Source organism: Pseudonaja textilis, chromosome 2 (genome assembly GCF_049901715.1).
Source record: "Pseudonaja textilis isolate UNSWEBS1 chromosome 2, rPseTex1.2, whole genome shotgun sequence".
Lineage (NCBI taxonomy): Eukaryota > Metazoa > Chordata > Lepidosauria > Squamata > Elapidae > Pseudonaja > Pseudonaja textilis.
In genome coordinates this window covers 81054332-81070217 of record NC_141991.1, presented here as the reverse complement: position 1 = coordinate 81070217, position 15886 = coordinate 81054332, and the positions used below count along the sequence as shown (strand labels likewise).

Below are 15886 nucleotides of genomic sequence, written 5' to 3'. Positions count from 1 at the left end.
TGATTTTCAACTAAAGAAATCTCAAAAAAGGTTTATTCCAGTTTCGTTACTCTTAAGATTAAATCACATAAATCGTTAAAAAAGATCTTGAGAATCAGATTTGGGAACCAAATATGGATTGGAAAAAGGTATGTCTATTTTGATCAGTTCCTTAAAAGTGTGTAAACAACAACCATATTATGCCTGTCCATTTGCGTTGAATTAATGAAGTCTTCAATTTGCCACAATTGAGCCCAAAATCTCTGTTGGGAAGCAAGAGGGTTTTGAAGTGAGTGTTTTGGCTTCATTTTGGGACCTTGCCACAGTTGCTAAATGAATCACCACAGTTGTTAAAATAGTAACGGTTGTTAAGTGAATCTGGCTTCTCTGTTGACTTTGCTTGTCAGAAATTCACAAAAGGTGATCACATGACCCCGGGGGACACTGCAACCTTCAGTAAGTATGAACCAGATGCCAAGCATCTGAATTTTAATCATATGACCATGGGTATGATGCTACTATACAGGTGTGAAAAATGGTCATAAGTCATCTTTTTTTCAGTGCCATTGTAGCAAGTCAAAGACTACCTGTACATTGAAAAGAATGTGTAGGCTGAATATCCAAGGTTCTTTTTCCTTCTGGGTTAGTGTAGTATATATACTGAAATTTCTAAAATTACATACATATCAGTAATGACTGGATTTCCTACAATTCATTAAAGATACTCTCTTCCATAATAGAAAGCTTGTTTTGTCCTTGGCAGTTAGTATGTGTGTAAAGTAGAGGCTTCAAACAATGACAGGTTCTATTCACAATGTATCTAATAGCTTATATGATGAGTTTATGTTAACTCATCCATAACAGTTCTTCCCTCTTTAGTTGACTGTCTTGGGGGAAAAAAATCTGTCTAAATATTGAGGTTTGTTATTTGTGTTTTTAAGAGTGATTTTCATTTTGTAATTTAAGATTTCCTACTTAACCTTTTAGATTAAATAAAATAGAAAGACACATTTTTCTACCGATGGCTCCTCTTCTGATGTTTACTTAAAATAAACTTGACTCAACAACAAAATTTTATTATATAAACTTTATACTTTATTATGCACATGTTATTACATAGAATATGATTTGCAAGCTCGGATGGCTCTATTGCTTCCTGCTAATTGTAACAAGTTTATCTCATATATACTATACAATAAACTACAGAAAAATTGTATTGCTATCAAGTCAGTGGCTGCTTATAATCTGGTAGATTTTCAAAATATAAGTTTTCACACTTCCTTCAACATTTGAATCTCTGGATTCTGCTGAGGTTTTTATCACGTGTATTGCTATTACAGAGTACAGGAAAAAATGTAACATTTTTGTTCTTTATGATGTAAAAACCACCCAGAGTTACTTAGTGAAATGGACAGGATATAAATTTAAGAAATAAAAAAAAAATTACAGACAAGGTTAAGGTTATTTCTGTTTAGATTGGGTGCAGATCTCACTATCCATTCAAACTACGATTATACCTAAATCCATCCAATGCATACTTCTAAGTTGATGATTCCATACCATCTCAAACAAGTAAACATGACAAGTAAATCACATAATATCTAATATACCTGTCAAGGTTAGAAAGTTGTAACAATCAGCTGTCAGTTTTTCAATATAGGATTTTGCAGGCCATCTACTGCAAGGATGTCAAACTTGCGTTCTGTGGGCCAGGTGCATCATGCGCTTGCCATGCCCATGCCTGGTTTAGTGAAGAGGGAAAACGTCATGATATATCATGTGACACCGCCGTGATGATGCGAGTTTGACAGCACTGATCTACTGTTTGGGCCCATTGGAAAGGACTAAGAAAATAGAAATGGATAGAAATGGACCCAGAGTATAGAACTAAAAAAAACAATAGCTGATTTTTTTCAGTAAATGTTTATTTTGATCTGCCCATCACTCTGATGTTCTGCAGAACTTGGGTAAAACCTTCCTGGAAACCTCAAATTCCATTGCAGATCCTCAGTCTCAGTTTGAGAAATGCTGCCTCAGTAACTCTTCAGATGTTTGCTAGGAAATACATCTGAAAAATCCATCTTTCTCTTGGAATCCGTGAACTGCAGAGCTACAGCCAATTTATTTCAGAGTCAATGGTCAACTATGGGGAACTCCCAGCCTACTGATTACTCAAGCTTTCCACTCTTACATTTAAAAAAAAGCACTTGGGAGAGCTAGTTTATTTATATGCCACCCAATCTCGCTATCCAAAGTGACTCTGGATGGCTCATGGTTTAGAACATTCACCAGAAAACTAATGACTGATCATAATTTACCAATCCTTCCAGAGATGCCTCGGTTTTATGTTTTAATCATGTATAAATAAAACCTGGACTTCTGGTGGTTTCCAGCACAAAGCATGCTGTGAAACAAGAATAAAAGAGGGAAACACAATAAAGCCCCAGAAGCAACACAGAGACAACCACTCCAGTGATGGGATTCAAAAATGTTTACTACTGGTGTGGCTTAGCGGGCATGGTGTGGCTTGATGGGAGTTGCTTGGTGGGCATGGCAGGGGAAGGATACTGTAAAATCCCCATTCCCTTCCCACTCCTGGGGGAAGGCTACTGCAAAATCTCCATTCCGTCCCCACCCCATTAACCTGATTTCCAGCTCTGTTCTCCTGTGCAGGGTAACAAAAGAAGACCCAGCCAATCAGCTGGGACTCGGGAGGCAGCGAATAGATGAGAGCGGGGCCAGTTGGTATTTGCCAGTTCTCCGAACTATTCAAAATTTCTGCTACCAGTTCTCCAGAACTGGTCAGAAGCTGCTGAATACCACCTCTGAACTGCTCAGTTGGTACCCATCAAGAAAGAAGGGCTTTTTTCTAACACTTTTGTTTCACTCACAAAATCAAAAACCATTTCTACTCCATAAAGAAAAAAGTAAGAATTAGATTTATCTTCATTGTGAGAACCGATTAAATCACTTTCTTTACTCTGTAACTGAGCCTTTAATTAGGTGGTGATGCCCAGCTTGAACTACCAGAACTGAGCCCCATTTAGTGAATGAAAAACTATCCAGTTCAAGCTAGAAAAATGAAATATCACATCTACAGCAATACTCCCTGCTTGTTTCCTGTTTGAAACAAAAATATTCCTACAATGCCAGAGGATTCATGTAAAGTAATTAGTAATTAGGCAGTAATGCAGTGTTTATTATTGGGTTGTCATTCTCATTTAGAAGTCCCCACAGAGGAACTTCAAAGTCTTACTATTGCTTTAAAATAATTCTGGATATGCCTAGAACAGGGGTATCAAACTGGCGGCACCCAGTCCAGATGGGTCACATGCAGCCACGCCCACTCCACATCCACAAAGGGAAACATGTCGGGATATGTCATGTGATGGAAATGTGATGTGGCAAGTTTGACACCCGTGGCCTAGAACAAGACCGCAAAAGGTAAGTATGCATCAGTGAAGTACTTGTTGTCTACAACAAACCAGCAAGAATTTCAAGCTCTTTATGATTTAATACTACCAAACAAACACAATCAAGAACAAAGAAGTACTGCAAGATTGGAGGATGTGAAGAAATCTGGCCCATAGAGTTGCCAAGAGTTGGACACGACTGAATGGATAACATCATTGTCATCATTGTCATCATGCACAACAGGATTTGAGTGCAAGCTTAAGCTCTCTGCCCATTTTTTTTTAAGTTTATGTGCCCGACTGAATCACTATTTTGCTGGTGGGAAGTTAATAAACCTCAGAATTCCAGTGAAAAAGTAAAATAGAACCCACAAGCTTAATGTCTACCCACAACTCTGTTTTAAGACAAAATTCCTCGCTTGCTATTGTCTGTACAAAGAAACTTATTTTCTCATTAAGGAAAACAATGAGTCATGGAAAGCTTATATGCCATGACTCACTGATTTCTACACTGAGGAATCCATTATTTTCCCTGCAAAATTTCACAGTTCCTCAGGATATGGATATGGATATAGATATGGATATATATATATATACATATACATATACATATACATATACATATACATATACATACACATACACATACACATACATACATACATACATACATACATACATATACATACATATATATATTCTTAAGTTTTCATGGGTATTTATATGTATGGTATTCAGTTTTGTTTGGATATTTTCCCACGTCATTATAGTTGTGCTTTTAAAATTGTAGTGATGTTTCCAAAGATAAAATTGACCTAGAAAACCAAGGCATATATGAAGTCCCCTGCGCATCATGCCCTGCCACATAATTGGATAGACCAATAGAAGAATAAGTACCCGCCTGGATGAACACAAACATGCAGTAAAAAAGCTGGAACACACTTCCTTACTAGTCCAACACTGAAACACTGAATAACTGAAAAACTTAATCACAAGCAATTAGTACAAAAGAGATATCCAAAATTTCCATATACCTTTGCAATACACAATGGAAAAATGATATTGTGCTCATTAACTTAAATTTTAGTGTCTGGAAATCTTTAGAGTATCTTTTAAAAGGCAGCATATGAATATATAACTATGTCTTGCCATTTGGAAACAATAGGTGAAGGAGGTAGGGAGAAAGAGAGAGTCCAGGGAGGCAGGGAGGGAGAGAGAGAAAGAGAGAATTATTATATATGTTTTACAGTAGATGTATACAACTTCTGCCTCCCGAAGCTTTGTACAAGTGATACATCCCAAAGTGGAGGATGTCAGGCCCTGTATATTGGTGATTTCAGGGGTTTTAAGAAATAAAATTTATGTCTGAATTCTGGAAAAAAATTAAAATAAACATTTTGCCCTTTACCGTGAAATGTAAAAAATTAAACAGATAAGAACATATACTATATTTGATCTTAGCCAAAAGGCCGAGAGAAGTGTCGAGGAAGCCTGGTGGTTCAGTGGTTAGAATGCAGTGTTGCAGGCTAACTCTGCCCAGAGCTTGGAGTTCAATCCTGACTGGCTCAAGGTTGACTGAGTCTTCCATCCTTCTGAGGTCAGTAAAATGAGGACTCATTGTTGGGGGCAATATGCTGATACAGTAAACCACTTAGAGAGGGCTGTAAAGCCATGTGAAGCAGTATATAAGTGCTATTACTATTGCTATTTGTAAACTGCTCAGATATTGCTTTAAAGCACTGTGGTGCAGTATATAAGTCTAAGTGCTATTGCTATTGGTTAAAATGCAAAAAGGAGGAGAAATGTATTGGCCACACATACACTGGAAGACTGTGGCAATATTGCCAATTTTTCTGAATTCCTGGTCTAGAGTCAGGGATCATCCAGGATATGAGGTGTAAGTGGACATTGAGAAACTTTTTCTCAAAACAATAGGAAAAATGACCATCTGAAAATTGATTGGAAGATCTAGGAAACAAAAGGACATTTTTCACACAACATGTAATTATTCTGTAGAGCTGTTGGCCATTTATCTGGAAGCAGTGGTGGGATTCAAATGTTTTTACTACCAGTTTTGTGGGTGTGGCTTGGGCCTGGCAGGGGAAGGAGACTATAAAATCTCCAGTCAGAGGTGGTATTTGCTGGTTCTGCAAACTACTCAAAATTTCCGCTACCGGCTCTCCAGAACTGGTGAGAACCTGCTGAATACCACCTCTGCCTGGAAGGCTTTAAAACAGGATAGGATAAACTGATGAAGGATAGGTTCTTCCAGAGTCTCAAAAATCAGTCTTGCTACTAGGACAAAAGCAGTATGATTTCTGACACCAATTGCAAAGAAACAATGGTGGAAAAGGACACATTTCCATGCAGTGAGCCCCTGAGAAGCATCAATTTGGTCACTGTGAAGATAAAAGTGCTGGATTACATACTCTTCCTCACTGTCTAGTTGTAGTTCTCTTATGTTTAAATTAGCAGAAAGGCATGACAGCATAATTCTCTCAGTCTGATAGCTAAGCTTTGTTCAACCTTATTTGAGAGGCTTGTGATTGGTATTCTCATTATATTAAGGTGGAACAATTAAAGGACAGTGATTAGTGCATTCCCCTCTATGAGTTTCTCCTACCACCCAGCTTTATTTGCTGGGAGATGAATAACCACTAATCACTGTCCTTCGTGCTTGAAGGGCCAGACATACACAGAGACTGGAGCAGAAGTTTCAGCAAATATTATCTATTCTACACTGTGACATCTCACTTGGCTATTTCTGTCTTTCACGCCCACTGACATCTTGTTCTAGTCTTCTCCAACCTGATGTCCTCCAGATGTGATTGTTTAATGTTCCAAGAATTCCCAGCCAGTATGGCCAATAGACAATGGCCAATACAATTGAAGAACAGTAGATGGAGAAATGATCATTTATTCAGTGGTGGCCATGTGTTGCATGAAAGCTGGCTGGGTGACTTTGGGCCAGTCATTTTCTCCCAGCCCAATTCACTTCACAGGGCTGTTTTTGAAGGGAAATAGGAGGAGGAAGGACTATTAGTTAGGTTTGCTGCCTTGAGTTATTTATAAAAATAATGAAAAGCGGATAAAATATCCAAAAAAAAAAATAATTAAGTGGATTTGAATACTACACATTCACTTTCATTCTTCTTCTTTCTACAACCTGCTTATCCCAAATGAATTTTGTCCTGAAGAATCCTCTCAATTTTCCAAGACAACCTTTGAGAGGTCCTGATCCTTCCCACTAATGGAAGCCAAATGGGACAATTCTTATAGTAAACTCTGCTCAGGGTTGAAATTCAAAATTTTTCCCTACCAGCTCTGTGGGCATGGCTTGGTGGGCGTGGCTTGGTGGGACTCAGTCTCTAAAAGGCGGGCAGGCATGGGGTGGGTGGGATTCAGTCTCTAAAAGGTGTGGGGGCGTGGGGGGTGGGACTCAATCTGTAAAAGGCGGGCAGGTGTTGCGGGTGGGACTCGGTCTCTAAAAGGAAGAAGACGAGCAAACATGGACATGGCCAACTGATTCAAATTGTCCCTACCACCTCTCCCAAGGTGGCATGAGGTGGTGTGAGGTGGTTGAATTTCACCCCTGACTCAGCTACTGAAAATTTCTATGTTTCCAGGCAAGCTTAGCTGTCCCAGGGCATTTCTGTACACTTATCTTCTGCACTGGCTTGCATTGCCATACTATTCTCATTGTTCCTTAGAAGAATAAAGTAGTCTGAAAGGCCATCCCACTATTAATGGGTAATAGAAAACTCACTGCTCTGACAGTATCTGCTCCACCCTTCATAATTTCTTGTTCAATTTGTTGCAAATAATTTCCTTGCTGAGTCTCTTTCTGAGGACTATATGCCAGATACGGCAAAGCTTCCTCTAGAGAATAACTCCAAAATAAGAAGGAATGGGGAGGTGGTTCCAGAAAGAAGTGAAAATATCCCAGGATGCAAGAAGTAAGATGAGGGGGAGAAACTACAATTAAGGGACTGACCGGTTATGAAAGTATTTTCTTCTCAATCTGTTAAGTGCCTTGAAAGAAAAATATGTGTCAGCACTAACTGACTAACAATAACTAACACTATCAAGACAAACAGACCAATATGTCTGCATTACACAATCCACCCCCTGAATAATACAATTAAAAATTCATAGAATTTCTTTTGAAATGATTCATCAAGGAACTTTAAATAACATAAAAAAAAACCCAGTTGTCATGTCAGGACAGAAACACTTCCCAAATTTTGCATACTTGGCTTCCTGGTTAGTTTTATGTATGAATCTTCAGGAGTAAACTGCAGATTTTGCAAGCCCTATCAGATCACAGAGAAAATGCAGCATAGATAAGAAATTGTATCTACAGTATATTTCCAGATGTTGTATAATTCAGAACCATAATTCAGTTTCTGACATCTACTACAACTAGATTTCCAAACCAGCCCACTTTGTGGGAACATGGTCACACAGACATTGAAATGTAACCAGAGATCCATGGGAGCTACATCTATGTTCCGAAGGTCTCAACAGCAAAACATATGAGAACCATTTGGAGAACATTCAAATATCTAAATATGAGCTGTGTGAAAAATAGGAACAGAGAAATTGTAAAAGTTTAGAGACCTAACCATGTATGAGAAATGGTTCTCTGCTTAACAATAGCAATAGCACTTAGTCTTATATACTGCTTCATTGTGCTTTACAGCTCTCTCTAAGCGGTTTACAGAATCAGCCTATGGCCCCCAACAATCTGGGTCCTCATTTTACGAACCTCGGAAGGATGGAAGGTTGAGTCAACCTTGAGCATGGTGAGAATCGAACTGTTGGCAGTCAGCAGAATTAGCCTGCAATTCTGCATTCTAACCACTGAGCCACCAAGGCTCTTAAGCTGTGTTGTACTAAAGAACCAGTCAACACTTCCAAAGTGATTACAAATAAAACAAGGTCCGCCAACTTTTTAGATGTTTATTACATAAATATCACTTGCAGAACTGTTAGTAGTATTTTTAAGAACACAGTATATCCATATAATTTTAAGTCAGAGAAATATCTTCAATGCTGCATCAACTATCACAGGCTCTCATGAAAGACTTGAAAACTATAGAATGAAGAGTTGGGCTCTGCAGCTAAAAGTCAGATTGAAAGACTGCATAGTAGAGCTGGGAAGGACAACTCAGGCTCCCAACCACTGAGAAGACCACAGGAGGAACCTGAAGACATGGACCTCTTCAGAAAGGGCAAGTGAGTCCAATATAAGGGTTTTGTTTGGTTTGTTTTTTAGATTCTAAAGGAAGGAAGATTTAGATTCTGCAGGAAGCATCCATTTAAAAGGTAAACTGCTCCTCTTTTTATACTCGCTCCACCACCAATAAGATGGAAACACAATGGGACTGACTTGAGGCTATTTTTGACAGTTTGAGAACATTGATGGAAAAATGAGTTGATTTCCACAGAAAACTTTCACCCCTTTCCTTCTTAATTCTACAAAAAAAGGAAAAAGAGAGAGAAAGGGAAAAATAACCCTTCCCCAAAGATTGATTTTAAGTTTTTTGGGGGGAGATGTGAGGGTGGGTATAAAAAGGAGCATGGGGGTAGGGCTTTGAGGAATTCCCCATATATAGCAGAAAAAAAGATCCAGATGAATTGATCTCAGAGTTTAGTTATCCAGAATGTATTATAAAAATAATTCATAAATAGTACTATATCCTTGGAAAATGGCATTACATTAGTTTAAATTTTCTAGAATTCACTGGTTGATACATTTCATTTGTAGTATCATTCTGATAGCAATGGCCACTTAGTTATTGATGTTGGTGAAAACTATTTTGGAAAATTGGGGGAAAAAATACTTAGCAATTGTTGGTAATTAATTCTACGTAAGTTCATCATTTAGCGTTATCAAGACCTAAACTGTTGTGCTATGAGAAATTCATGTTACTCCCCAAAATATTATTACCAAACACTCAAAAATGGAAATAGAACTTTCTTTGGAACACTGATTGACAGATGAATACAACAGCAAAGAGCAGCAAAATCAGGGAATATAAGGGTTGGAAGGGACCCTGAGATCATCTAACCCAACCCCCTGCCCAGTGCAGGAAAAGCCACTATGTCATCCCCTAAGAGTCTCTGCTTAAACATTCTCTTATCAAGGAAACCACACCTTTTCTACAGTAAGTTTGTTCCATTGTTCAACAGCTGTTAGGATTTGTTTTTCAAATCAAATCTCTCCTTAAATTGACAAGTTGCTTTTTTTTAATGTTTACTTTTATGCCGTAGGTTCATTGCTTTTCTTTATCGCAAATTCCTTTTAAGGTGGGTGATCTATCATTCCACTAATAAACAAGGAAGTACAATAAAAAATAAATCAATAGGAATAGATACATGTACTTCCCTATCATTAATCCAATGTCTCCACATCTACAGGTAGTCCTCAATTTACAAACACAATTGGGACTGCAACGTCAGTCACTAAACGATGTGGTTGTTAAGTCATTAGGGGACACTGCCTGATTTTACAACCTCTGCCATTTCCCGGAAGCCAGCTGGTTGCAAATGGTGATAATCATGTGACAACAGGATGCTGCAACCATCGTAAATAGATAACAGTTGTCACGTGTCCAAATTGTGATCACATGACTGCAGGGATGCTGCAATGATTTAACATTCTTTATTGATTGATTGATTAGCCCTTGGGCCATATCAAAGTGCAAAGTTCCAGAAACAAATTATTACTAAAATTTGATAAAGCAATTTAAAATGGAATTGGATAAAATACAGTCTAAAATGAAATAAAATACGATTTAAAATGAAATTGGAATAAAATACAGTCTAAAATGAAATTGGAATAGAATACAATAGTTTAAGATATAGATAAAATATGATAAAATTATATTTCAGTGTTACCCCACAGTCCCACATATGCAGATCTCAACTGAACCAATGGTTATAAGTCTGAGGGCTGGTCATAAATAATTTTTTTCAGTGCCATTGCAACTTCGAACAGTGAGTCAAGGACTACCTGTCATTACTAATATTTAGTTATTAGAAGAAGTTAAGAATTTAGTTCTCAACTCTAGTCACACAATATGATAGCTATTGTGTGTTATCATTAAGTTTTATTGTACAGATAAGGAAAATTATATTTGGGGTGCAAATAATGCTTATAGTTTATTTTAAAATAATATTTTAAAACCTTGGTTTTGCAGGTGCTGAAAAGTGCACCCAGGTATCAAATAAATGACAAGAGGACATAATAAGAAATAAAATATATAGCCTAGATAGAATAAATTAATGTTAATAAATAGAAATCTTTGGAGATACAGGGAAACCCAATTATATTTGCAGATTTTTTTCCCTGAAATAAACTCTTTCTAGTGTTATGATAATATACTTCCTTATTTTCATTAAAAGGATGTCACTTACGTGGTCAAACACTAAAATAAACATTTCAAGCAAATTTTCATGTTTCCAACATGATAATGCATTATTCATGGCCCCTGTGCAGAAATGTGATACTGCTGCCTTTTTACCACTTCATTCAGCACATGATAGTTATTTTTAATTAGTTGCAGCTTAAAATGCCTCTATGAATTAATGCGTTTGGATGTAATTGAAAGAATATATAAGACAATTCAATGGTGTTTTCTAGCAACTTATTTTTCACTTGAATTATTCATCCAAATATTAAAATTCATGGGCCATTTCTACCATACAAGATAAACAATATTAGAAATCCAACAAAGGTATTATATATTATGTAGTATTATGGTATAATAACTTTCTCAAATATTTCTCAAATGTTCATATGAATAAGTCTAAAGCAGATCTATTAGCCACTACAGTTATTCCCATTCCCATCATTATTCCAGGCACTTGAATGTACTTGTGATGGTTTCCAGCAACAGCTGGATTAATGCTTGACCACACTTTGAATACTGCATCCAGTTTTAGTTGCTACAATGTAAAAAAAGATGTGGAGACTCTAGAAAGAGTACAGAGAAGAGCAACAAAGATGATTAGGGGACTGGAGGCTAAAACATATAAAGAACGGTTGCTGGAATTGGATATGTCTACTCTAATGAAAAGAAGGACTAGGGGTGACATGATAGCAGTGTTCCAATGTCTTAAGGAGCTGCCACAAAGAAGAGGGAGTCAAGCTATTCTCCAATGCATTTGAAGGCAGAACTAGAAGCAACGAATGAAAACTAATCAAGGAGAGAATCAACCTAGAACTAAGGAGATATTTCCTGACAGGGTTGGACTAGAACACCTCCAAGGTGCCTTCCAACTCTGTTATTCTGTTAATGCCACATATGCATAGAGGCCTGTCCATAATTTTTTGGCTTAAGGAATGTTATACAAATTGAAGAAAGGAGCAAGAAATAGCGAACTACAGAAATTAAAGCATGTGGGAAGCAAAATGCATGTAACAAAATATATTCTATACCCAGGTTTGCCTGTTTACTTACCTTGCCTTTTGTCTTTGAGACTACTTATCTTTTCTTTTTTTAAGGATCTTATCAATTCCTCACAACCACAACATATCCAATTTTTCCCCCTCTTCTACACCAGACTTGAGAGGAAAGGGCTACATTAATAACTGAAAAATCATCATGGGCTGCAAAGAAATAACTGTTGTACCAAAAAGTTGGAGTTGACAGCAGCAGTGAAAGCCGGGAGACATTGGAGGTTTTCAATTGCGGATATTTTGGATACTAGCACATTTATTGACTTTTCAAAAAAAAAAATATGCCATTGGGCTGTGCAAGGCTGTTTGGCAGAGCACACATGGCCCACAAAACATCTGTTGTGCAGACCTACTTTAAACCATTCTTATTTTCTACATTTGATTCACACTTAATTTTTCTGTTATGGTCAAATTCCTTCAGTCTATTCCCTTGGAACTAACCACACACTTTTGTACTCAACTCAGTGTAACTCATCCATTATTCATTCTTGATCCTAACCTGTCTTGTTTTACCCTTTTCACTCTTAAATAACTCTTTCCCACTGCATTCGGCTGTTCGGTTTCTTCTGAGAGACCCAACTCTTATTTCTGTAAATGTGCAGAGAAACGTTCATTTACATATACAATTACCATACATCCTTCATTATATAGGACAGTCCCTTTATTTCAGAAAGCTAATTTTTAGAGTTGTAGTCCCACCTGAAGTGTAATGCCAGCTGGGTGACCTCGGGCGGGCAGTGTCTCTCAGCTGTAGGAAGGAGGCAATGGCTAAACCATTTCTGAAATCTTGCTGAGAAAACTACAGGAACTAATCTAGACAATCAACACTTAGTGAAGGACACCCTTTCCCTCAATTTCTGCGTTTTTGCAAAGTTTTTGCATAGTTTTACTCTTGATTTTTTTTTCCTTTGTGAAGCAAAGTTATTGATTGCTTTGATTAAGGGAAAGAACACAATTTGTTTTGTTTCTACTTGGAAGCTGCTTTTGCACATTGTCTTTGAGGTGGAGAAAATTGAAACTTTGAGTTTTGCTGATTGGATAGGTTTGTTGTTATAGAAATGACTAGTATATCTTTTCTTTTAGGTACCCTGACAGCATTTGCACCAAGACAAATTCCTTGTGTGTCCAACCACACTTGGCCAATAGAGAATTCTATTCTATTCTATATTATATAAAAATAGAAAGTTGATGTTTTATGCTATTACCTTATTTTATTCCACCAAAAGGAATCAAAAGTCAATGCGTTTCTTTTTCTTTTTCCCTTTCCCCTGCATTTTTGTCTTCCCCTTTTCCTCCCTTATTTTCTCATTATTTTCATTTTTCTTTGTATTTCTGTATTTTATATTTTGATCAATTGATAAAATATTTGAAGTTGTAAAGCAAAGTTAAAAATAAATATTTTTTATCCCTGAACCTCTTTCAGATTTTCCATTTTTAGGTTTGTCCTTTATTTTTTCCAAGAAAATATGGTCACCGTATTTATTCAGGTAATCCTCGACTTACGACCACGATTGAGCCCAAAATTTATGTTGTTAAGTGAGACACTGGTTAAGTGAGTTTTGTTCCATTTGATGATTTTTTTTTGCCATAGTTGTTAAGTGAAACCGATAATTTAGTAACCCGGTTGTTAAGTGAACCTGGCTTCCCCATTGACTTTGCTTGTCAGAGGGTCGCAAAAGGTGATCACATGACCCTGGGACACGGCATTGGTCATCAGTAGGAATCAGTTGTCAAGCATCTGAATTTTGATCACAAGATCATGGAGATGCTGCAAAGGTCGTCAGGGTGAAAAATGGTCATAAATCATGTTTTCTAGTGCTGTTATAACTTTGAACAGTCACTAAATGAACTGTTGTAAGATGAAGACTACTTGTATACAACCATTTTGTCTTCTGATACTTTTCCTCACAACAGCTGATGGACAGGCAGCTGCCTTCTACTTGCTGTCTGTCCATCAGCTGTTGCATGCCTTAATATTTCTCCAATTATTTTTCTACCTTTAACAAATCTTCTAACAAAACACCCAAATTTTCAGCAATCACACACACACACACAGAGTAATTATTCATATTAGTTTTATTTTCCCTGTCAACTACAACCATTTTGCTTTTGAAACATTAATTTTCAGGTCCTTACTACAGTATATTGTTGGCTATTTTTGTTTTGGGCTGATGGGGTGGAGGGACAGATCTCTGGCTCCGTGACCCCTGAGAGCATTACTGGTTTTTTGCCACTTCTTGCCAACATGTGGGTTTTCATGGCTATACTCTTTGCTGTTTTCATTAGTGGGAGGGGAGCAGAATTGGCAGCGCTCCACATGCTGTTTCTGGGCACTACCAAGCCAGCAACTCTCACCCTCCAGTGACAGTCACTTGCACCACTAAGCAAGGATAGAGTTCCTACTTCACCCAGCTCCCCCTCACCCAGGCCTGCTACTAGCCTGACTATGCAAAGAAAAGGCATAGGATCAGTGGTGGGATTTCAAAAAAAATACTACTGGTTCTGTGGGCGTGGCTTGGTGGGCATGGCAGTGGAAGGATACTGTAAAATCTCCAGTCAGAGGTGATATTTGCCAGTTCTCTGAACTACTCAAAATTTCCACTACTGGTTCTCCAGAACTGGTCAGAACCTGCTGAATACCCACCTCTGCATGGGATGAAGCTGAAGGAACATCCCAAGTATGGCTCACAACCTATCCTCCATATCTGTGATCCATCAGTTGGGCTCTTTCTAAGCACAAGTTGAGTGAGCTTTGAAAAAATGCTCGATCCATGTCCAAAAATAGCTCTGTGGTGAGCTTGGAGGAAGAGCCTCGAATATAGTGAGACAAAAGTTCCCTTTGGCTTAAAAATGCAGTGTCTTTAGAGAACATATCCTGTTGTTCTGTTGGCACCAATTCAGGCAAAGCAACAGTTATTAAAAGGAAATTAACTAGAATGTGTGGCCAAAATCCAGCTCAAAGGGGTTTTTGGCAAGGGGGTAGTGTATTAATTTTTTAAAAAATGCCTCTAAGGGGTCACTATTGATGTTACCTAGTGTGGGTAATGAAAACGTATGCAAGAAAACAATCAAGCTCAGAGAGCACCAAGGACCTCTAAATTAGATGTGATTCCTGTCCTAGCAACCTACTTCTACTTTCAGAAGTAGTTTGCTGTAGCCTTCTTCCTAAGACAGGGAGAAAATGACTGGCTCAAAGTCACCCAAATGCCATGGCTAAAGCAGGACCAGAATTCAGGTTTTCTTATTCCTAATCTAATGCCTTAACTATTAGACAAAATTAGCCTTCATGGGTGCCACGAAGCTCATCAATTTGGACTGGCAATACTCAAGAGTGCTTTGATAGAATATATTACAGTAATACTGTTTGGCACTGTACAGTATTCACCTTTGTTCAGATGATGCCATTATGCTATTAAGTAATATATTAATTAATGAGGTGGATTAAGTGAGGACTTTGCACTGAAAGTTTTTGTTTACTAGCTCAGATAAGATTCTCATGTACAGAGCAGAGGTGGTATTCAGCAGGTTCTGACCAGTTCTGGAGAACCAGTAGTGGAAATTTTGAGTAGTTTGGAGAACCGGCAAATACTACCTCTGACTGGCCCCGCCCCCATCTATTCTCTGCCTCCTGAGTCCCAGCTGATCGGCTGGGTTTTCTTTGGTTGCCCTGCACAGGAGAACGAGTTGGAAAGCAGGTTAGTGGGGTGGGGAGGCAATGGGATTTTGCAGTATCCTTCCCCTGCCATGCCCACCAAACCATGCCCACCAAGCCTAGCCATATCCACCAAGTCACACCCACAGAATTGGTAGTTTAAAAAAAATGATCCCCCCCCCCCCACTGGTCATGTAAGACTCTAAGATAGTTAGATATCAAAGGTTGCAATCTTTTCAACTTACTTGGAATAAATCCCATGGAATTGCTACTACTAAATAGCAGTCATACGTATGTAGGACAATATTGGAGGTTCTTTTGCCTTGCACATTTTAAAGAACATATTCTATGCTAGGTAAGCAAACATTGGAATTT

General features: G+C 37.9%; 1 long non-coding RNA gene and 1 other non-coding gene across 2 annotated transcripts in view; both read right to left on the bottom strand.

Moving 5' to 3' along the window:
- Nucleotides 1–1126: 1126 nt before the first annotated feature.
- Nucleotides 1127–15886, bottom strand: part of LOC148126932 (uncharacterized) — a 66784-nt gene continuing 52024 nt past the window's right edge. The window contains exon 4 of the long non-coding RNA XR_015741730.1: nt 1127–1720. This is a non-coding gene — a long non-coding RNA (uncharacterized LOC148126932). The remainder of the gene's footprint in view (nt 1721–15886) is intronic.
- LOC113433871 (U2 spliceosomal RNA) lies at nt 4677–4874 on the bottom strand. The gene has a single exon (XR_003373722.2). It is a non-coding gene; the product is annotated as a U2 spliceosomal RNA (small nuclear RNA).